Source organism: Pipistrellus kuhlii, unplaced genomic scaffold (genome assembly GCF_014108245.1).
Source record: "Pipistrellus kuhlii isolate mPipKuh1 unplaced genomic scaffold, mPipKuh1.p scaffold_m20_p_3, whole genome shotgun sequence".
Taxonomy (NCBI): Eukaryota; Metazoa; Chordata; class Mammalia; order Chiroptera; family Vespertilionidae; genus Pipistrellus; species Pipistrellus kuhlii.
The window spans coordinates 42842560-42864331 of NW_023425529.1; the positions used below are offsets into that span (position 1 = coordinate 42842560).

General features: G+C 39.9%; 1 protein-coding gene and 1 pseudogene across 1 annotated transcript in view; both read right to left on the reverse strand.

The window, feature by feature from the left end:
- FAM186A (family with sequence similarity 186 member A) overlaps nucleotides 1–21772 on the reverse strand; it is a 99251-nt gene that overhangs the window by 37122 nt on the left and 40357 nt on the right. The gene's annotated exons all lie outside the window — the stretch shown is intronic.
- Nucleotides 21266–21378, reverse strand: LOC118730992 (annotated as a pseudogene).

Below are 21772 nucleotides of genomic sequence, written 5' to 3' on the forward strand. Positions count from 1 at the left end.
TCATCCAGTGCCTGGAGCTACCCAGCAGGAGCTACAGAGAGATCTCCAGATGGCTGCTACTTGTATTGGGCTTGAAAGTGCTCAGGCAAGGCATGGCTGTGAAGCAAGGCAGTCTGGTGCTAGTGCCAGATCTTTGGCCTCTTATTGATAGGTTTGGGGCATGCTGATGCTAGCTGCTTCTTGTTTGAGAGAGTTTAGGAAAGTCTGAAGCCTGATCCAGGACAGGCCATTCATATGGGAAAGCCACTGCAAATGGCTTGGGTGGTGCTGTAAGTTGGATGGGGTGGAGACTCCGGGAATCAGTAGGGGAGCAAACAGTGTGAGCCACACTGATGGAAACTCAGATATGCCTGCCAGTCATTTCTGTGATGGGGGAGGTCCCAGCACAGGAAAAATGACTCCTTGCAATCACCCCTGTCTGGGAGAAAGATACCCCTGAATTCCTGCCCCAATGTCAAACAATTCAATTCCTCTTTCTACGTCCCTGGATTCTCCCAAGCTGCTGTCAAGAGCTTGAGTTCAGGGGAAGAAGGATCATGTAGGTTGGTGCACTGGCCCTTTAAGAGGAACTGCCTGAGTCTCCAGCAGTCTCTGTGTCACTCAGCCACAATCCGCATTGGTTTTTATTGTCAGAAGTTTCAGGGGCTTTTATTCCCAGCTCTGGAACCCTGGGCTAGGGGCCTGGTGTGGGCATGAGACAGACCCCTTGCTCCTCATGGGAGGTATCTGCAGCCAAGATATCCTTCCCAATTAGAAGAATATGACATGGGGGTGTTGGACTTGCATATTCTATGCTTCTGCCCTTCTGTCAGTCTCAATGTGCTTTCTTCTTTACTTATATAATTGTAAAACTTCTATTCAGACTGATTTCAGGCAGTTGTGAATAATGGTTGTTCTTTATTTTAGTTGTAATTTTGATGTGCTTTGCAAATGCTTTTTAGTTTTTTGTTTATTTTTTCCTTTTGTTACCCTTGCTTAAGGAGATATATTGGCAAAAATATTGCTACAAGAGATGTCTGAGATTTTACTGCCTGCGTTTCCTTCTAGGATTTTTATGGTTTCCTGACTTATATTTAAGGCTTTTACCCATTTTGAGTTTTTCTAGTTTCATTCTTTTACATGTACATGTCCAATTTTAACACCATTTATTAAAGAGGCTGTTTTTACTCCACTGTATGCTCTTGCCTCCTTTATCAAATATTAATTGATCATAAGGTATAGGTTTACTTCTGGGCTCTCTGTTCTGTTTCATTGATCTATATGCCTGTTCTTGTGCCAGTACCAAACTGTTTTTATTTCAAAAGATTTGTAGTATAGTTTGATATTCCATATTATGATACCTCCAGCTTTGTTCTTCTTTCTCAAGATTGCTGAGCTTATGCTGTATTTTTTTAGATTGCATATAAACTTTGGGAGAATTTGTTATATATCTGTGACATATGCCACTGGTATTTTAATAAAATCGTGTTGAATCTTATAGAGTGCTTTGGGAAGTATGAACATTTTAATGATGTTAATTCTTCTAATCCATGAACATACTATATATTTACAATTATTTGTATCTTCCTTTATTTAGTTCTTCCATGTCCTATAGTTTTCTAAGTAGAGATATTTTACTTCCTTTGTTAAGTTTATTGCTAGGTTATTTATTTATTTACTTATATTGTTGTTGCAGTGGTTAGTAGGATTGTTTTCTTAGTTTCTCTTTCTGAGAGTTTCAAACTGGTGCATAAAAATGCTACAGACTTCTGGATTTTGATTTTGTATTCTGCAACTTTGTGAAATTCATTTAATAAATCTAGAAGGTTTTTTGGTGAAGTCTTTGGGAGTAGGTTTCTGTGTACAATATCCTGTCATCTGCAAATGACAGTTTTACTTCCTCCTTTCTAATTTGGATGCCTTTTATTACTACTACTACTACTACTACTACTACTACTACTACTACTTTTTCTCCTCCTCCTCCTCCTCCTCCTCCTCCTCCTCCTCCTCCTCCTCTTTCTTCTTCTTCTTCTTCTTCTTCTTCTTCTTCTTCTTCTTCTTCTTCTTCTTCTTCTTCTTCTTCTTCTTTCTTCTTCTTCTTCTTCTTGTCTGATTGCTGTGATTAGCACTTCCAGTACTGTTTTCTTTCTTTGGAGTGTCTTTATCTGGTTTTGGAATTAGGATAATGCTGGTAAAAAGAGTCTTCCCTCCTCTTAAATTTTTTTGGGATAGATTGTGTTGGATAGGTGATGCTGGGTGTTCTTTTTTATTATTACTACTCAATTTCATTAGTTGTTATTGGTTTATTCAGGTTTTCTGATTCCTCTGATTGAGTTTTGGAAGATTGTATGTTTCCAGGAATTTCCGTTTTGCTCAGTTTGTCCATTTTGTTGGCATATAGTTGTTCACAGTATTTTTTTTTTTACAATCATTTATATTTCTGTGGTAACAGTTGTTACTTTGTCTATTTCATTTCTGATTTTATTTATTTGAGTTCTCTCTTTTTGTTTCTTTTTTTAAGTCATTTTTTTAAAGAGGTTTTCTAAAAGTATATTTTTTATTGATTTTTACAGAGAGGAAGGGAGATGCATAGAGAGCTAGAAACATCGATGAAAGAGAAACATTGACCAGTTGCCTCTTGCACACCTCCTACCGGAGATGTGCCCGCAACCAAGGTACATGCCCTTGACCAGAATCGAACCTGGGACCTTTCAGTCCACAGACCGATGCTCTACCACTGAGCCAAACTGGTTTCGGCTCTTTTTGTTTCTTGATGAGTCTGGGTAAAGGTTCATCAATTTTCCCCAGTAGGGGGGTATGAAAAAGGCAGCTGATTGATGTTTCTCTCTCATTGATGTTTCTAACTCTCTATCCCTCTCTCTTCTTCTCTGTGAAAAATCAATAAAATATATATTTTTTAAAATAAAATAAAGGTTCATCAATTTTGTTTAGCTCTTCAAAGAGCCAGCTCTTGCTTTCATTGATGTTTTGTATTTTTGTTTTAAATAATTCTTTATTGTTGAAGGTATTGCATATGTACCCTCCCCCCACTCACCCACTCCAATCTGCCCCAGGCCTTTAACACTTTATTATCTGTGTCCATGAGTTATGCATATATGTATACAAGGTCTTTGGTTGATTATTTTCCACCCACCCACACTCCCATGCCTTCACTCTGAAACTCAGCACTCTGTTCCATGCTTCTATGTCTCTGGATCCACTCCATTCATCAGTTTATTTTGTTACATAGATTCCACATATATGTGAGATCATGTGATACTGTCTTTCTCTGACTGACTTATTTCACTTAGCATGATATTCTTCAGGTCCCTCCATGCTATCTCAAAGGGTGAGAGATTCTTCTTTTCTACTGCTGCATAGGACTTCCACTACTACGTTGAATAAGAGTGGTGAAGTGACATCCCTGTCTTGTTCTTCTTCTTAGGGGAAATGATTTTAGTTTTTGCCAGTGAGTATGATGTTCACTGTAGGTTTGTCATATATGGCCTTTATCATGTTGAGATATGCTCCCTCTCTTCCCACTTTGCTGAGAGTTTTTATTAAAAATGGGTGTTGGATTTTGTTGAATGCTTTTTCTGTGTCTACTGATATGATCATGTGGATTTTTCTTTCAATTTGTTTATGTGATGTATCACATTTATTGAATTGTGAATATTGTACCAGCCTTATATCCCTGAAATAACTCCCACTCGGTCATGGTGTATGATCTTTTTAATATAGTACTCGATCCAATTTGCTAATATTATGTTGATTATTTTAGCATCTGCATTCATTAGGGATATTGGCTTGTAATTCTCTTTTTTTGTAGTGTCCTTATATGGCTTTAAAATTAGGATAATGCTGACCTCTTTAAAAGAGCTTGGAAATGAATTAAATGCTCCTATCAAAAGATATAGGGAAAATTAATATATACAAAAACATGACCCAACCAGGTATTTCTTCCTCTTGGATTTTTGGAATAGTTTGAGGAGTATAGGTGTTAGTTCTTTGAGTGCTTAGTAAAACTCCCCTGTGAGGCTGTCTGGACCCAGGCTTTTGTTTGCTGTATTTTTTATATTATTATTACTGTTCCTTTTTCATGAATTGTTATTAGCCTATTCAGGTTTTCTCATTCTTCCTGATTCATTTTTGGGAGATTGTATTTTCTAGGAATTTGTCCATTTCATCCACATTGCCCAGTTTGTTGCATATAAGTTGTCCAAAGTATTTTCTTGCAATTCTTTGCATTTCTATGGTGTCGGTGGTCACTTCTCCACTTTTGTCCCTGATTTTATTTATTCATGTACTCTCTCTTTCTTGATGAGTCTGGCTAACGGTTCATCAATCTTGATTATCCTTTCAAAGAACCAGCTCTTGCCCTAACCGGTTTGGCACAGTGGATAGAGTGTCAGCCTACAGACTGAACAGTACTGGGTTCAATTCTGGTCAAGGACATGTGCGTTGGTTGCGGGGACATTCCTAGTAGGAGTTGTGCAGGAGGCAGCTGATCGATGTATCTCTCTCACTGATGTTTCTGACTCTCTATCCCTTTCCTTACTCTCTTTAAAAAAACCAATAAAAATATTTTTAAAAACAGCTCTTGGTTTCATTGATTTTTTTTAAATAAGGATTTATATATATATATATATATAGATAGATAGATAGATAGATAGATATAGATATAGATATAGATATAGATATAGATATAGATATATTGTATTGATTTTTTAAAAATATATTTTATTGATTTTTTTACAGACAGGAAGGGAGAGGGATAGAGAGCCAGAAATATCAATGAGAGAGAAACATCGATCAGTTGCCTCCTGCACACACCCTACTGAGGATGTGCACACAACCAAGGTACATGCCCCTGCCCAGAATCAAACCCAGGACTCTTCAGTCCGAAGGCCTACACTCTATCCACTAAGCCAAACCAGCTTCAGCTATTTAATTGATTTTTTTACAGAGAGGAAGGGAGAGGAATAGAGAGTTAGAAACATCAATGAAAGAGAAATGTTGATCAGCTGTTTCTTGCACACCACCTACTGGGGATGTGCCTGCAACCGAGGTACATGCCCTTTACTGGAATCAAACCTGAGAACTTTCAGACCGCAGACTGATGCTCTATCCACTGAGCCAAACCAGTTTCGGCAAAAATGTAAGCATTTTTTTTGCTTGTTTCTTTCTTTATTTTTTTTTCTTTTTCTTTCTTTTTAAACCATTTTTTTTATTGAATTATTATCTGTGTACATATCTTACCATTGGCCCCCACCCCCATACATGCCCTCCCTCCCCAGAGTTTTGTGTCCATTGGTTGTACTTATATGCATGCATACAAGTCCTGGGGTTGATCTCTTAACTACCCCAGATCTCCCTACTGTCTCCACTGTAATTTGACAATCTGCTTGTTGCTTTACTGTCTCTATATCTATCTTTTGGTTCATCAATTTATAATGTTCCTTATTATCCATAAATGAGTGAGGTCATGTGGTGTTTCGCTTTCATTGACTGGCTTATTTCATTCAGCATGATGTAATCCAATTCCATCCAGGTTGCTGCAAATGATAAGATTTCCTTCTTTTTATGGCAGCATAGTATTCCATTGTGTAGATGTACCATAGTTTTTTGATCCAGTCATTTGCTGACTGGCACGTAGGCTGTTTCCAAATCTTAGCTATTGTAAATTGTGCTGCTATGAACATAGGGGTGCATATATCCTTTCTTATTGGTGTTTCTAGTTTCTTGGGATATATTCCTAGGAGTGGGATTACTGGGTCAAATGGGAATTCCATTTTCAGTTTTTTGAGGAAGCTCCATACTATTCTCCACAGTGGTTGCACCAGTCTGCATTCCCACCAGCAGTGCACCCAGGGTTCCTTTTTCTCCAACCTCGCCAACACTTGTCATTTGTTGATTTGTTGATGTTGGTCATTCTGACAAGTGTGAGATAGTACCGCATTGTTGTTTTGATTTGCATCTCTCGGATAATTAGTGACTTTGAGCATGTTTTCATGTGCCTCTTGGCCTTCTTTCTGTCTTCTTTTGAGAAGATTTTATTTAGGTCCATTGCCCATTTTTTAATTGGATCATTTATCTTCCTTTTATTGAGTTGTATAAGCTGTCTGTAGATGTTGGAGATTAAACCTTTATCAGTGATAACATTTGCAAATCTGTTCTCCCATACAGTGGGCTTTCTTGTTGTTTTGTTGATGGTTTCTTTTGCTGTTAAAAAGCTTTTTATTTGGATGTAGTCCCATTTGTTTATTTTCTCTTTAGCTTTCATTGCCCTAGGGGCAGTATCAGTGAAGAAGTTCTTTTGGGATATGTCTGAGATTTTGCTGTCTATGGATGCCTCTAGTATTTTTATGGTTTCTCGCCTTATGTTAAGTCCTGTATCCATTTTGAGTTTATTTTTGTGTATGGTGAAAGTTGATGGTCTAGTTTCATTCTTTTGCATGTATCTGTCCAATTTTCCCAACACCATTTATTGAAGAGACTGTCTTGACTCCATTGTATGTTCGTGCCTCCTTTGTCAAATATTAATTGAGCATAGTGATTTGGGTTGATATCTGGATTCTCTATTCTATTCAATTGATCTATATGTCTGTTCTTGTGCCAATACCAGGCAGTTTTGAGAACAGTGGCTTTGTAATACAGCTTGAAATCTGGTATTGAGATCCCTCCTACTTTACTCTTCTTTCTCAGGATTTCTGTGGCTATTCGGGGTCTTTTATTGTTCCAAATGAATTTTTGGAGAGTTCTTTCTAGGTCAGTGAAATGTGCTGTTGGTATTTTAATAGGGAGTGCATTGAACCTATAAATTACTTTGGGAAGTATGGACATTTTGATGATGTTGATTCTACCAATCCATGAACATGGTATGTTCTTCCATCTGTTTACATCTTCCTCTATCTCTTTTTTCAGTGTCGTGTACTTTTCCGTGTATAGGTCTTTTACCTCCTTAGTTAAGTTTATTCCTAGGTTATCTTAATTTTTTTGGTGCGATAGTAAATGGGATTGCTTTTTAGTCTCTGTTTCTGTAGGTTCACTATTGGTGTATAGAAATGCCATAGATTTCTTGGCGTTAATTTTGTATCCTGCTACATTGTCAAATTCATTTATTAAGTCTATTAGTTTCTTAATGGAGTATTTTGGAGTTTTTTATGTACAATATCATGTCATCTGCAAATAAGGATAACGTTATTTCTTCTTTTCCAATTTGGATGCTTTTTATTTCCTCTTCTAGTCTAATTGCAATGGCTAGTACTTCCAGTACTATGTCAAACAGGAGTAGCGAGAGAGGGCATCCCTGTCTTGTTCCTGTTCTTAGAGGGAATGGTTTTAGTTTTTGCCCATTGAGTATGATATTGGCTGTGGTTTTATCATATATAGCTTTTATTATGTAGAGGTATGATCCTTATATTCCCACCTTGTTGAGAGTTTTTATCAGGAAAGGGTGTTGGATTTTATCAAATGATTTCTCTGCATCAATTAATATGACTATATGATTTTTATCTTTCAATTTGTTTATGTGATGTATCACGTTTATTGATTTGTGGATATTTTACCATCCTTGCATTCCCAGAATAAATGCTACTTGGTCATGGTGTATGATCTTTATGATGCTCTGCTGGAGCCAATTTGCTAGAATTTTGTTGAGGATTTTGGCATCTATGTTCATGAGGGATATTGGCTGGTAATTCTCTTTCATTGAGTTGTCTTTATCTGCTTTTTGTATTAGGGTGATGTTGGCTTCATAGAGGAGTTTGGAAGTGTTCCTTCCTCTTGAATTTAAAAAATATATATTTTATTGATTTTTGTACAGAGTGGGAGAGAGAGAGAGAGAGAGAGTTCGAAACATCAATGAGAGAGAGTCATCGATCAGCTGCCTCTTGCACACCCTCTACTGGGGATATGCCCGCAACCAAGGTACATGCCCTTGACCAGAATCGAACCCGGGGCCCTTTAGTCCCCAAGCCGACGCTCTATCCATTGAGCCAAACTGGTTTCAGCTGTTTGCTGGAAGCTTTTTGATGACTGCTTCAATTTCTTCCAAAGTCACTGATCTATTGAGATTTTTAGATTCTTCCTGATTGAGTTTTGGAAGGTCATATTTTTTAGGAATATGTCCATTTCCTCGAGGTTGTCCAGTTGGTTGGAATAGAGTTGTTCATAGTATTTTGTAACAATCCTTTGTATTTTGGTGAAGTCTGTTGTTGTTTCACCTCTTCCATTCCTGATTTTGTTTATTTGGGTCCTCTCTCTTTGTTTCTTGGTTTGCCTGGCTAGAGGTTCATCAATCTTGTTTATCTTTTCAAAGAACCAGCTCTTGGTTTTGTTGATCTTATGTAATGTTTCTTTGGTCTCTATGTCATTTATCTCTGCTCTGACTTTTATTATTTCCTTCCTTCTGCTTACACTGGGCTTTTCTTGTTGCTCTTTTTCTAACTTTTTGAGTTGTAGAGTTAGATAATTTGTTACCATTTTTTCTTATTTTTGCATAGGCTTGTAGAGATATGAATTTCCCTCTTAAAACTGCTTTTGCTGTGTTCCATAGATTTTGGATTGTTGTGTTTTCATTGTCATTTGTTACCAGGATGTTTTTAATTTATTCCTTGATTTCTCTGGTAACCCAGTCCATATTTAATAGCATGCTGTTTAGTCTCCATGTGTTTGATTTATTTGGATTATTTTTATTGTAGTTGATTTCCAGTTTTATGCCACCATGATCTGAGAAGATGCTTGATATGATTTCTATCTTCTTGAATTTGAAGAGACTTTGCCCATGCCCCAACATGTGGTCTATCTTTGAAAATGACCCATGTGCACTTTAGAATAATGTATATTCTATGACTTCGGGGTGGAATGTTCTGAAGATATTGATTAATTCCACCTGGTCTAGTGAGTCATTTAGGATAGATGTTTCTTTGCGATTTTTTATTTAAATGATTTGTCCAAAGGTGAAGTGGGGTATTAAAATCTCCTAGTATGATTGTATTGCTATTAATCTCTCCCTTAATGTCCTCCAACAGGTTTTTTGTTTTTTTTTAATGTATTTAGGTGCTCCTGTATTGGGTGCTTATATGTTTACCAGGGTTATTTCTTCTTGTTGGATTGCTCTTTTTAGTATTATGAAGTGGCCTTCATTATCTCTTGTGTCCTTCACTTTGAGATCTCATTTGTCAGATATAAGTATTGCTACCCCAACTTTTTTTTTTTTTTCATTTCTGTTTGCCTGAAAAACCTTTTTCTATCCCTTCACCCTCAGTCTGTGTGCATCTTTTTTTCTGCGGTGGGTTTCTTGTAGACAACAGATATATGGATCCTACTTTCTTATCCAATCCGTTACCCTATGTCTTTTGATTGGAGCATTTAATCCATTTACATTTAAAGTTATTATTGATAGGTACTTATTTGATGCCATTTTTATTCTATACCCCTGTGTTCCTTCTTCGCTTCCCATTTCTTTTTTATTTTTACAGCAGACCCTTTAGCATTTCTTGCATTGCTGGTTTGGTGGTGATAAATTCCCTTAGTCTTTTTTGTCTGTGAAGTTCCTGATTTCACCTTCAATTTTGATTGATAGCCTTGCTGGGTACAGTATTCTTGGATTCAGACCCTTCCTTTGCATGATTTTGTATATTTCATCCCATTCCCTTCTGGCCTGATGAGTTTCTGTTGAGAAATCAGTTGCTAATCTGATGGGAGTTCCTTTATATGTAACTTTCTGTCTCTCTCTGGCTGCTTTTAAGATTCTTACTTTGTCGTTGGTGTTTGCCAATTTAATTATAATGTGCCTTGGTGTCGGTCTTTTGGGATTCATTTTACTTGGGACTCTGAGAGCTTCTTGGATTTGTGTGGGTTTTCTCTTTTCTATCTCAGGAAAGTTTTCTGTCATTATTTCTTCAAACAAATTTTCTATGCCTTCCTCAGTTTCCTTTCCTTCTGGAACCCCTATTATTCTAATATTGTTTTGTTTTGTATTGTCCCAAAGTTCTCTTAGGCTCTGTTCCTGCTTTTTAATTTTTTTTTTTCTAGAAGCTGTTCTAATTGGGTATTTTTTTCCATCTTATCTTCTAGCTCACTGATGTGGTCCTCTGCTTCTTTTAGTCTACTCTTGATGCTTTCTATTGAGTTCTTTACAATAGCGATGTCATTTTTCATTTCTTCTTTGTTCTTCTTCATTTCCTCTTGGTTCTTACTCATATTGTCAAATTTGTCTTCCATTCTTTTTAGCCATCTTATGATCATTATTCTGAATTCTTGCTCTGGTAGGTTGCTTGCTTCTAACTCATTTACTTCCTTTTCTGGTGTTGCCTGCTTGCTTTCATATGCGGGCTGTTTCTTTGTCTCCCCATAATCTCTTTTTAGGATGTCTGGTTATGCAGTTCTCTCTCTCCTGCATTGATTTAAAAGCACAAAATACAAAACAACCAAGTACAACACACAAGGCACTGAACAGAAATGTGTTTGTGATATTAATAACCTCCAATAAAGTTGACCTTCAGAGAAAGGCAAATTAGGGTGTAGGAGAGATAAAAGAGAAAAAAGAAAAGAAAAAAAAAGTGGCAAAATGAAATTGGGAGAAGGAGAAAAAAAAGAAGAGAGAAACTAGAACAATACTAATAGAGAAACAAGGAACTAACTATATATATGGGAAGGAAACGCCAGTATAACAACCCTTAATCACAGCGAATGCCAGCAACAAGTATCTGGAGATTAACACAGTTTACAATACCAACTAATATCAAGTGAGGAAAGGGAAAGCAGAAGTAATAACTAACTAAAACACAGCTAACAAAAGCATACAATCAAACAAAAAGAATAAGCAAAACAATCTCACAAAAAAGCATAAAACTTTAATATAGTTAACATTCAACATACAACTTCAAGGGAATAGAGAGAAAGGCTATTTTTGTGTGTGTGTTTTTTAGGACAATGGAAAGGGAGGTGTGTATGGGCTTGGAGCAGGGGGTTGGAAATTAGATATACACAAATAGGGTAAAATTTTAGGAGGTGGTAAACAGAAAGAATGGGGAAAATCTAGAGCAGGAAAGGGTTAAGATAAACAGGACATGAAAGAAGGTAAGTTAGGAAGAGAGTGATGGCATAAAGGTAGGGTTGAGATAGAATAAAGCATTGGTGAAGGAAAGGTAAAAATAGACTGTAGAACACTAATCCTGAAGTAAAATAAAGAGCAAATAACATGACACTTAAAAAATAATAAAAATAAAAAGTAAATAAGATAAAAAGGTAAAATAGTAGTAGTAATAATGCTGATTACAAATAAAAATGTATTAATTAAAAAGGTAAAATCAAGTGAGGAAAAAAGAAAAAAAATAGTTTCTTAAGTAAATGTTGCAAATATTGAAAATAAAAAACAAAAATAAAAAAAGTAAATAAAATTCGTAGTAGTGAAGGTCATTCACTTCCTCTATCGTTCTGTTTAGCACGCCTGTTTCCCAGAACAGACAGTATTGCAGTTCTTTGAGTTTCACTGCTCCTCAGTGTTGTAATGCAGTCCTGATTTTTTAAGCAGGCTTTGCTTTGATTTTTTTTATTACATTAGGGTCAATTTGTGATTTAGCCACTGGGTGGCAGTATTTCTGGGTTGACTTCCAGGGCTCTGAAGCCTCTCTAACTTTTTTTCCCCCCTCTCTGTAACACTGATCTGTGGAGGAGGGGCGGGGGGGGGGGGGCAAGTCTGAGCTGACTGCACTCCCCTGTAATTCTCCGGATATGTCTCCGAGTCAGATCAAAACGTGTTGCTCTTTAGATATCTCCCCTATTAGAAGCCCCGTCCACATTCACGGGTGACACCAGCCCAACAGCCAGGGGCTTCTCCTTGTAAATACTGCCCCAGTCCTCCAGCTTCCGTGCTCCAGGCGCACACGGGCTTTTGTCTTCCGCCGCAGGGACTCACCCTATCTCCACAAAATCGGACCTTTTCGCCGTGCGGTGGAGCACTCCTTTGAGTCCAAGTGTTCGTGCCGCCTGGGACCAGCGTTCTGGGGCTCACAGTTGCTCTGCAGTTGCTGCCGCTGTGGGTGTTCAGGCCTCTGACAAGATCCACTCTTCCTTTAAAGATGGTGAGATTTCCCCGTCCAAGCCCATATGTAGCTCTGGGAGGGGACTAAGCCCTGCTGTGGGTGCTTTCCTGTCAGGGGCACCCTGATCAGCAGACCCCTACTTTCTCCTGGAGTTCGCCTGTCTCTTAGCTTGCTAAGAAACACTCCCAGCGTGACCCTCAGCTGCTCTCTCTGCTTCAGGACAAGGCTCAGAACCTGTCCATCTAGTCTTCTGCCATTTTGTCTCCTCCCTTTTCTACTCTTTTCCACTATACTTGATTGCAGGAGCTAGTAGAGCAAATCCAAAATCTGAAGGATGGGCCAGGAAAAGTGGGCTGGAACGTGAGGGCAGGAGTTCTCAGGTGAAATTGCTCTCTGATACGGGCCTGGCTTCACGGTGGGCAGGCAGTCAGGCCAGGCAGCAGTGGGGCTCTTTGACTCCGTGGGCCTCCAAGCCTCATTTCGACCCACAGTCTCAGTCTCCTCCCTATGTCTTTTGATCGGAAAATTTAGTCCATTTACATTTATAGTTATTATTGACTAGAGGCCTGGTGCACAAAATTCATGCATGGGGGGATATGTCAACTGCCCTTCTCTGCACTCTCTCCAATCTGCAACCCCTCAAGGGATATCCAACAGCCCATCTATATCGGATCAGGCCTAAACGGGCAGTTGGACATCCCTCTCACAATTCAGAACTGCTGGCTCCCAACTGCTCGCCTGCCTGCCTTCCTGATTTCCCCCACCCACTTCTGCCTGCCAACCTGATCACCCCCTAACCACTCCCCTGCCAGCCTGATTGATGTCTAATCACCCCCTAACCTGATCACCCCCTAACCACTCCTCTGCCAGCCCAATTACCCCTAACTGCCGTCCCCTGTAGGCCTGGTCCCCCCATCTGCTCTCCCCTGCAGGTTGATCCCTCTCTCTCCCCCCCCCCCCACCCCCCCGCAACTGCCCTTCTCTGCAGGCCTGGTTACCCCCAACTTTCCACCTCTGCTGGCCTGGTTCACCTCTCCTTGCCCTCCCCTGCAGGCTTGATCGCCCCCATCTGCCCTCCCTTTCAGGCCTGGTCCCTCCCAGCTGCCTCTCTGCTGGCCTGATCACCCACAAGTGCCCTCCGTTGCATATCTGGTCCCTCCCCTGCTGGCCATCTTGTGGTGGCCATCTTCTGTCCACATGGGGGCAGCCATCTTGTGTGTTGGAGTGATGGTCAATTTGCATATTACTCTTTTATTAGATAGGATAGGTACTTATTTGTTGCCATTTTAATTGTATGCCTAGGTTTCTCTATTTCTTCTCATCACAGCAGTCCCTTTAGTATTTCTTATAATGCTAGCTTGGTAATGATGTACTCCTTTAGCCTTTTTTTGTTTGTTTGTTTTTGTTTTTGTCTGGCAAGCTCTTTATTTGACTGTCTATTTTGAATGATAGCCTTGCTGAATATAGTAATCTTGGTTTCATATCCTTGCTTTCCATTACCTTGAGTACTTCATGCCATTCCCTTCTGGCCTGTAGAGTTTCTTATGAGAAATCAGTTGTCAAGCCTTATGGGAGCTCCTTTGTAGGTAACAGTTTGCTTCTCTCTCTCTCTCTGTCTCTCTCTCTGTCTCTCTCTCTGTCTCTCTCTCTCTCTCTCTGATTTTATCTTAGTACCTTTAAGATTTTCTCTTTGTCTTTAATTTTTGGCATTTTAATTATGTGTCTGGGTGTGGGCCTGCTTGGGTTCTTCTTGCTTGGGGTTGTCTGTGCCTCCTGAACTTGTGTAACTTTTTTCTTCACTGGGTTAGGGAAGTTTTCTGCCATAATTTCTTCAAACAAGTTCTCTATCTCTTCCTCCCTTTCTACCTCTTCTGGGACACCTTCTATTTGACTATTGTTACATTTATGTTTCACGCTCTTTTGTTTGTGTGTGCTTTTTCTTTTTAGCTCTCTGACTGAGTGATTTTTTCAATCCTGTCTTCTAAATAACTGATTCAATCCTCATCTTCTTCTAATCTGCTGTGTATTCCTTCCAATGTGTTCTTTATTTGTGCTATGCCATCCTTTATTTCTGTTTTCATAGTTACTGTATCTTTTCTCATGATGTTGAGCATCTTTACCATCATTCTGAATTCTATATCAAATAAATTTCTTATCTCCATTCCATTTATCTCTTCTTCTGCAGAATTCTCTTGTTCTTTCATTTGGGGATTGTTTCTTTGTCTCCTCATTTTGATTGCTTGTTTGGATTTGTGACTTTGTATTAGGTAGATCTGCTATGCCCCTCAATCTTTGAGACAGCATCAAATGCTGTTTCTGTCTAATTAGATCATGCCAAGACTCAGTCTCCTGAGATTGCCTCTGCCTACTGACTGATAGGATTTCATCTTGAATTGCCCTCAGGCAATTGTCCACAGGTATGGCAAAAGTTTTTTTCAACAGACTGGGACAACTGCCTCTGCCTAGAGTTTGTTATTCTCAGTCTCTTAGTAGGCTTCAGAAACTCTACACTGTAGGGCAAGGTGTTTTCTAATAGGGTGGGTCAACTGTCTTCTACCCAGGCAAAGCCAACTGTATAGAAAATGTCTACATGAGAAAGATGACCTCTGCAGAATGAGGGAATGACTCAGCACAGGAAACAAGGGTGTCTGCCTTCTGAACTCTAATCCCAGAACTCAAACAGCTCCAGTTTGCCCTCTCTCTGACAGAGCACAAGATGAGTGGCTTCACAGGGAATTTTGTGTGTTGGCCCTCTAAGAGGGTGCCTGAATTTTTAACCATCTCTCCCTGTCAGATAACAACCCTGCTGTTTTTCACAGCCAGATGTTATGTGGGTACACTTCTCACTTCTGGTGCTCTCTGTTGGGGGGAGGGCAGCTTGGGAATTAGACACCAGTGTTCTCAGTGATAACCCTCCACAACTGAGCTATCTCTCCAGAACTTCAGCTGCTGTCTGTGGGAGCCCAGCCCTTTCACACTTCTTCCCCTCCAGCAGTCTCTATGAGGTCTCCACTTTCCATCCTCAGTTATCAGGGCTTTCTCCAGTGAGTCTTCTATTGATTATTCAGAAAGTATTTCTGTATTTTAGTTGTAATTCCAGTTTTCTCCTGGGAACATGTCCATGCAGCATCCACTTACTCTGCCGCCATATTAATCTCTGTATTATTTTTTTAGTCTCTATATTATTTATTTCACTCTGATTTTTATTATTTCTTTTCTTCAACTTCCTCTGGGCTTTTCTTGTTCTCTTTCTAATTCCTTTAGTTACAGGGTTAAATTGTTTGTTTGAATTTTTTCTTGTTTCTTGAGGTAGGCCTGTAATGCAATGAGCTATAATGCAAAGGACTGCTTTTGCTGTGTCTCATAGGTTTTGGATGTGCATTCATTTTCATTTGTTTCCAGTTAATTTTTTTATTTCTTCTTTGATCTCAATGGTAACTTATTCATTGTTAAATAACATGTTATTTAGCTTCCATGTGTTTGAATGTTTTTAACTTTTCTATGTTTGACTTCCAGTTTTATGCAATTATGACCCAAGAAGATGCTTGATTTGATTTCAATATTATTGAATTTGTTAGGACTCATTGTGTCCTAACATGAGGTCTATCTTTGAGAATGTTTCGTCCACCCTTGAGAAGAATATGTATTCTGCTGTATTGGGATTAAATGTTCTGTAAATATTAATTAAATCCATCTGAGCTAGTGTGTCAATTAAAGCTGCTGTTTCCCTGTTGATATTTGGTCTGGAATATCTATCCAGTTATGCCAATGGAGGGTTAAAGTCCCCTCCTATAACTTTATAGTTGTCAATTTTTCTCTTAAATTCCTCCAAGAGTTTTTTTTAATATATATTTGGGTGTTCCTATATTGGGTGCATATATGTTACCAGAGTTATATCCTCTTATTGGATTACTCTCTTTAGTGTTATGTTTTTAGTGTTACTTCTTTATCCATTATTATGGCCTTTGTTTTAAAGTCTGTTTGTCAGCACAATAGGGTGGTTCTGTTTTCCTCCCTTGGCTGTGCTGGCCCAGTACACCTTACAAGAAAGCCAGTCTCGCATTAGCTGTCTGCCCTCTCCGTGCGCAAGGAGCAAGCCAGTAGCGAACTCGGCCCGGCCTCTCCGTGCTCTGCAAGCAAGCTGGCAGCGAACTCTGTGGCCGCCTTTTCGCACGCACAATTCTCTGCACCTTCACAGTTCCTGAGGTTCAGCGCGCCTTCTTTCTCCTTCCCAGATGGTAGAGCCTCCCCTCAGCCAGCCGTCTGGCGCCTCAGGGTGATGTTTCCCCTGTTTTTCAGTTCCAAACTCAAACTTGTGGTAGGCTGCATTCGGGTGTCTGCCCTATGCTGCCATCTTGGTTTTTCTCTTGAACCTGCAATTTTAAATGATAGCTTTGCTATAATAAATAGAATAGTCTTGGTTCCAGGTCCTTGTTTTTCATTACTTTAAATACTTCATGGGATTCCTTTCTGGCCTGTGGTGTTTCTATTGAAAAATCAGCTGACAACCTTATGGGAACTTCCTTGTAGATAACTGTCTCTCTCTTGCTGCCTTTAAGATTCTCTCTTTGACTTTAACCTTTGCCATTTTAATTATGATATGTCTTAGTGTGGGTCTCTTTGGGTTTGTCTTCATTGGGATTATCTGTGCTTCCTAAACTTGTGTGACTTTTTCCTTCCCCATGTTAGGGACGTTTTCTGTCATTATTTCTTCAAACAGGTTCTCATCTCTTGCTCACTTTCTTCTCCTTCTGGTACCCCAACTGTAGGGAGTAGCTATAGGGATAAGCCTCCAACTGATCTGTTGGCAAAGCCACAAACAAGTCCCAGCTTAGAGGGCATAGCCCTCTTAGTATAATTAAGCTTGACCTTATGATGCCTCCTAGATCCTATCTGGGTAGTTAATGGGCTGTGGGAGGTGCAGCAAGTGCTGCCAAAACAACTGAAACTCACAAAAACATTGCAACTATGGTGAACACTACCTTATTTACCTCTGGCTATAAAATAAAGGCTCAGCTTGCAGTCGGGATCTTTCTCTGTGGCCTTAGCCAGGCACAGGAGATCCACCTAGACCAGGGGTCCTCAAACTTTTTAAAGTGGGGGCCAGATCACGGTCCCTCAGAGAGCTGGAGGGCCGGACTATATGAACTACTAATTCCTACTGTAACACCTCGGCTGCACTCACTGCCCAAAAAACCTGGCGGGCCGGATCAGACTCCTCTGCGGGCCGCATGTGGCCCGCGGGCCGTAGTTTGAAGACGCCTGACCTAGACCCAGCTTATTCTCTGTCTGTTTTTTCTTCAATCCTTCGTGCACCCCTTCCCTCCCCTCCTCAGGCTCACCGAACCCTTGGCTGTGCTGGCCCAGTACACCCTATAATGTGGATGTCATTACATTTTATGTTGTCCCAAAAGTTCCTTAAAGTAGCCTCATGCACCCAGCAAGTGTCGCTCAGTGGTTGAGCATATACCTAACAAATAGAAGATCATGGTTTGATTATCTCTGATCATTGGTGTTTTTATCTCTTTCTCCCTTTTCCTTCCTATTTGAAATCAATAAAAATATATATATTTTAAAAGTTTCCCTAGCCAGTTTGGGTCAGTGGATAGAGTGTCATCCTGTGGGCTGAAGTGCCCCAGATTCAATTCCAATTAAGGGCATGGGCCTTCGTTGCAGGCTCGATCCCCAGTCCTGGTCAGTGTGTGTGGGGCAACCAATTGATGTGTCTCTCTCACATTTATGTTTCTCTCTTTCTTCCTCTCTTCCACTCTTTCTAAAAATCAATGGGAAAATATCCTTGGGTGAGAATTAAAAAAAAAAAAAAAAAAAGGAGAGAATTTTAAAGGCAGCAAGAGCCAGGACCGGTTTAGCTCAATGGATAGAGCGTCGGCTTGGGGACTGAAGGGACCCGGGTTTGATTCCGGTCAAGGGCATGTACCTTGGTTGCAGGCATATCCCCAGTAGGGGGTGTGCAAGAGGCAACTGATCGATGACTCTCTCTCATCGATGTTTCTAACTCTCTATCTCTCTCCCTTCCTCTCTGTACAAAATCAATAAAATATATTTAAAAAAAAAATTAAAGGCAGCAAGAGGAAAGTTATCTACAAGAAAATTCCCAGAAGGCTGTCAGCTGATTTTTGCTGCTTTGATTGATTTCTAACTAGTCTTCTAATTCACTGATTCAATCTTCTGCTACTGTTTATTCTTTTAGTCTATTCTTTATTTAAGATATGTTATTCTTCATTTCTGACCAGTTACTTTTTCATGATTTCTATGTATTTTCATGCAGTTGAGCATCCTTATAACTATTACTTTGAATTTGATTTCTGATAAATTGCTTGCCTCCATTTCATTTAGCTCTTTTTCTGAAGATTCTTCCTGTTCTTTCATTTGGGCCTGGTTTCTTTGTTTCCCTATTTTGGCTATCTCTTTGATTTTGTTTCTACGTATTTAATTGAACTGGTATGACTCCCAGTCTTGATTGGGAGACCTTCTGTAGTAGGTGTTTTGTGGGACCCAGTGATCCAGTCTCTTTGTTCTTCTGATCTGGATGCTATAGGAGTGTACCTTATGTGGGTTATATAGGTCCTTTGTTGTTGTTTAGTCTTGATTGATGTCCCATTTGTGGGTGGACTTGACCCTCAATCAGGCTGACTATGAGACTCAACCCTGATCACATTATACAAATTATTGTATTATACAGGTGCTAACAGAACAAAACAAAGCAAAACAAAAAACAACACAAAATAAAACTAAGCAACAAAAATAAAAGAATAGGAAAAGAGACAAAACAGAAAAGGAATAATCAAAGACAAGAGACAAAAAAAAATAGAGAAGAAAAGAGAAACAAAAGAGAAAATATAAAAGAGGAAAAGAAAACATTAAAATTAAATATATATATATATATATATATATATATATATATATATAATGTATATATAAATAAAATAAAGATTAGGAAAGAAAAATGGAAATTAACAAAAAGGAAAAGAAAAGATAAAACAAGAAGAGGTGAGAGCCCTAGCCAGTTTGGCTCAGTGGATGGAGCATCATCCTGGAGACTGAGAGCTCCCAGGTAAGATTCCGGCCAAAGGCACATGCCTGGGTTGCTGGCTTGATCTCCAGAAGGGGGCATGCAGGAGGCAGCCGATCAATGATTCTCTCTCATTATTGATGCTTCTAGCTTCTCTCCCTCTCCCTTTTTCTCTGAAATCAATAAAGAAGTATATTTTTTTTTAAAAGAGAGAAAAGGTGAGAGAGAAGTAAAACATATGAAAGGAAAAAAAGAGAATGAAATAGAAAAAGTTTAAAAAGAAAAAAGTGGTTTTGCTTCAGCAGCTTTGTGCCGGCTGCAAACACCCTTCAGATATGCTGTCTGTGAAGCTTGGTGGATCCTGCTCTGGAGTTGTCTAAAGCTGGCCTCGGTGTGCTGGTCCTGGGCATTCCCAGTGTCAGATGCTGTCTCCGCCTGGTCCTTAGCAGCCTGTCCAAAGCTTGGCAGGGAAGAGTTCCTAGTAGTCCAGTTGGTGTGGCACCTGGATGGAGCTCAGTGGTTGGATCAGTCTCAGGTCTTGCCCAGTGCTCTCCCTTCCCCCATAGAACTGCACTCAGCAGAAGTACATAAATGGGACCTGGCAGGAGTGAGTCAATCCTTTTCCTGTTGGGGATAGTGCTTGCAATCTGTAGAATGGGGGAAGGGCACTTCCTCTCCTTCCCAGAGCTGTACATGCTGAACTAACTGGGTAGCTTGGATCTGCTTCCCCTAATGCAGCTGTAGATCCCAGCACATGACCTTCTGACTTCCAGACAGAAGCCCACTTGCGAGACACAGTCTCAAAACAAAACAGACAAAACAACAACAACAATAAAACAGCTCTTTATAGGTCCCTAGCACTCCTGCTCCATCTAATCAAGCAGAAAGGGATAAAAAAAAAACCGGTCTCACTTGCCACTCCAATCGCTCTGTGCTGCCAACCCTTGCAGGGCTAAGCCAAAATTCCCAGCTCCACCAGGCTTGCACATGGGCCAAATGACCAACTCCCTCCTCGCCATCAAATCAAGCAGGACAGGCCCAGTTTTTCAGCTTTTTACTTCAGAACACAGCAAGATGGGCCAGACTGTGAGCAGCTCCGCAGGTATCTGGAGGGGCGCCACCCGTGCACTCAGGTGGGCAAGACTGACTCTCTTTCCCAAACCACGCAGTCTAGTCTCGGCCCTGCTCTCTGCCCAAAGTTCCTACAGAGAACAGAGGGCCCTTCCAAGTTCCTGTTGGGTGTACCAAGCAGATCCCTCCGCCGGACAAGCACTGTTTCATGGCCCCCTCCAACAGTCTTAGACCGAAGCCAACTTCCCTGGCTGGTATTGAAACAATATGATTGCTTTTTTCCCCTGGCATGGTGTGGTCCAAGTCTCCCAGGTGGACCAAATACCCACTCATTACGACCATCTGATGCTTCGCAGGCTTCCCTTCCTGTCTGTTGTCCTGGATTGGGGATCCCTCCATGCCCCCAGTGAGAGGGAGCTCTGCTGCCACAATATCCCTCTGGCTTCCCAGCCACCGCACCTGCGCGAGGAGGCTCACACTTTCTGTGTCTCCTCCTGTCTTCCTCTGTGCTACTGTTTACTAGTATAGTTTCGGATCAGCTACACTTCCACTGGTTTTTCTCGTTGATTGCTCTGCAGTTTAACTGCAAGTCCATTCCGGGGCTTGGAGCAAATGAATGGAACTTCCAGCTACTCTGCAGCCCTCTTGGAATTACCTAAGGTCATAATACAACACTAAAACTATGATAAAACTTCTATTGAAGGAAAAAATAAATTGATTGGACTTTATAAAAAGTAAACACTTGTGGGTTTCAAAGATACCATTAAGAAAATGAAAAGAGCCCAAATCAGTTTGGCTCAGTGGACAGAGCCTCAGATTGCAAACCGAAATGTACCTGTTCCATTCAGATCAAGGACACATGCCTTGGCTGCAGGCTCCTCCCCACTCCCCCGGCCCTGGTCAGGGCGTGTGCAGGAGGCAACCAATCTATGTGTTTCTCTTATATCGATTTTTCTCTCTGTCTTCGTCTATCTCTTCCACTCTCTCTGAAAATCCTCAAAATATCCTCAGCTGTGATTTAAAATTAATTAATTAACTAATTAATTAATTAAAAAAGGATATGGAAAGACAAGCCACAGACTGGGAGGAAATATTTGCAAATTACTTTATCCAGAGTATATAAAGAACTCTTTAAAAAATAGAATGCTTCACAAATATACATGTCATACTGCATAGGGGCCATGCTAATCTTCTCTGTGTTATTCCAATTTTAGTAAGTATATGTCTTGCCAGCGTGAGCACTATAAAGAACTCTTAAAACTCAATAGTAGAAATGAGTATTTACTTTTTAAAATATATTTTATTGATTTTTTTACAGAGAGGAAGGGAGAAGGATAGAGAGTTAAAAACACTGATGAGAGAGAAAAATCAATCAGCTGCCTGCAACCAAGATACATGCTCTTGACCAGAATGGAACCTGGGACACTTCAGTCCACAGACTGATGCTCTACCCACTTAGTTAGAGCTATAAATGAGTGTTTAAATAGATGTTTCATTAGAGAAGATGCTGTAATGGCTAATAAACACACGAACGGGTCATTAAAAAATGAAAATTAAAAGCACAATGAGTTATCATTTTACACCTATTAGACATGCTATAATAAAAAAGATAGACTCTAACAAGTGTTGTTGAGGATGT